We start from the raw sequence: 2,939 nt of genomic DNA on the forward strand, positions 1-2,939 counted from the left end.
CATCCGAAGGAAAACAGCTGCTGCCAGCATGATTTACATGTGGTTAAAACACAGAAATGTGAGCTAAGAACAGAACGGTAGATGCTAAGGACCACAGGAATCTTATCTACATGATAAGGACACATTTCAGAGAGAGGGCATCAGGTACCACAGAGACTCTTCAATTATTATATTTGGTATAAAAGGCCACGCATGTTTCACGTCACAGGTTGGGTGTTCCTTACTGAAATACTCCAGATCTGAAGTATTTTAGATTTCACAGGTTGCTGTAAAGGGGCTGGGGAGGTGACTCAGTGGTTAAGGGCACTGACTGCTCTTCCAGAGAATCCAGGTTTAGTTTCCAGCACCCACCTGGTTGATGGCTCACAACAGTCTGTATATCCAACTAGAGTTCTAGGGGATCTGATGACCTCTTCTGGGTTCTGAGGACACCAGGCACACTTTGGGTGCCCAGATACACCTATACATGTAAAATAAAAATAAAGAAATCTTAAAAAATATTTCCTGGGGTTGGGGATTTAGCTCAGTGGTAGAGCGCTTGCCTAGCAAGCGCAAGGCCCTGGGTTCAGTCCCCAGCTCCGAAAAAAAGAAAAAAGAAAAAAAAAAAAAGAAAAAAAATATTTCCTAAATCTTTTTTACCAGTTTAGCATCCCTAACCTGAAAAGCCCAAACCCTAAATGCTCCAAGTCCTAAACTTCTTAGCATCATGTTACACATGCACAGACACACATATACACAGATGTGCACATACCCCACAGTAAGAGAACAATTCATTTTGCAATCAATCTGATTTTGAATTCTTCTAGAGATGTACTGCAGCCAGCAAGGTTCAGGGCTAGCTCTGCACAGCCCTGGGACATCATCATGACCCCAGGTTGCAGCCCTGACCAGGGACATCTGCATGGCCTTTGGTCGTAGCATGGGCCAGGAATATAGACAAAGACCTCCGCTGCTACAGGGCCATGGACCCAGAAAGGGCCGTTGGCAGCAGCATGGTCCAGGACATCACCACCACCTCAGGTGACAGCACAGACTACTCACATCATGCCGTTCCTCACCACCCTCGAGTCTCCAGTTTTGCCTCTTCATAGTGCATAAATGGTTCTTCCTCTCTTTCTCATTCATCTCACCACCACATACTTGCTTTTCATAGTGACATCTGGGCCTCTGGGCATCTTTCGTTTGTATGGTGGTAACTTGAGAGCAGGATGCAGCTCCCTGGTCCAGTAGGACCACTTTAAGTGCCTTGTATCTCTAGAAAAGAATTTATCCCCCCCCCCGGGTTTCATGACAGTGCTAATTTTCTTTTAAAATAAAACATGAGAGAAATGTCCACCATAACATCAGCAAATCAACTCCTCCTTGGAATTTTCAAACAAGAATTCCTCCTCTCCTCCCACAACACACACACACACACACACACACACACACACACACACACACACACACACGGTTCAGTTCTGTAGAGAGAGGGAGTGTGTGGAACTCTAAAAAACACCGTGGATGTGATTTTACTTCATGAATAAGTACAGTTCATCCACACAAGCGCAATCCCAAACTGCTAATTGCTTCATCTGAAGCAGAAATCATTGTTTCTTGTTATTGGTGCAAAGTCAGCGTTCCATGTAATCACAACACTTGATAACGCTAACTCCCTCAACAGGCAGAAATCATGTCCACCTGCTACATACACAATAAAGTACCAAACGGAAACAACAGTGGTGACATCCCCCCTACCCATAAGCCCTGTGTGAAATTCACCATCAACTTCTGCCCTTAATACACAAGGTTTTTAATGCTAATTGGAGACAATTGCTTTCGTGACGAATCACCACAGAACAGCAGCTCTGCCCATCCTCCGTCATGAAATCTAGAATGAAGCTGGAGAGGAACTGCAGGTGTGCGTCAGTGGCGTGGCACACAGACGTGGCACACAGACGGCCCATCCTCAGTAGGGGCAACCAGGGAGGGAGGGAGGAGGCTGCAAGGCTGCTTTCACGTTGTTCTCTTTACATCAAATCAGAGTAGACGGATGAGTGAGGGTAAAGCACCTGCCTTGAACATCTGGGGACTAAAGTTCAGCTCCCCAAAACCCACATTAAAAAAAACAAAAAGCCACCGTGCAAAGTGGCTTGCGTATAACCCCACTACAAAGGCGGCAGATTCAGAAGCTCTGCAGTAAGAAGGCTGGCCAAAAAGGGAAGAGCGCCGGGTTCAGTGCGGCCCTGCCTCCATGAATTAGGTGAGGAAGCCTAGGAAGACACATGTCCATGCTCACACTCTGTGCCCCCCACATATGTGAAAATATATACACAAACACCACACACATGTACATGCGCAAAACATCTTCTCATAAAACTGACTCCCAAATAAACTTTATTTTCAAAGAGAGTATCCCAATACACATAGAAATCTAAATATGATACAGAGAGCAGCTACGAGTTAAATTACGCCCATGTGAAGTCACAGCTGGCGTTTGATTATTCCCACTGCTATACAAAATGGCAGATGGCTTTAACAAGCATTATCTACACGCACATCTTTCTTCTATACTTCTGTGTGAACGTTTAGCTGAGGTACGACACAAATCCATGTGATAGAGTAATCGAGATTCTCTCTTCTTCCTTGCTCCAGCACAGCTGGTGGTGGCAGCTTGGTGCAAAGTGGCCTTCAAGACACATCACTATCCCAGGACACTCACAGGCCATCTCATCACCTTCCGGCTTCAGTGCCAGCAGTGGTGGCAGCCATTTGATAGTTATACCTGCCATCTTCAAGAACAGGTCCTTAGTATGTTTTCCCCATTAACATGTTTGGTGAGACAATGTCAGTGCAGAACTAGTGTACAATGTAATGTCTGCAAACAGCAGGAAGTGACAAGAACAGGTGGACTATGACATACACCTGACCCCTCTCTCTGGTTGCTGGGACGGTGAGTG

Source organism: Rattus norvegicus, chromosome 4 (assembly GCF_021556685.1).
Source record: "Rattus norvegicus strain SHRSP/BbbUtx chromosome 4, alternate assembly SHRSP_T2T, whole genome shotgun sequence".
NCBI lineage: Eukaryota > Metazoa > Chordata > Mammalia > Rodentia > Muridae > Rattus > Rattus norvegicus.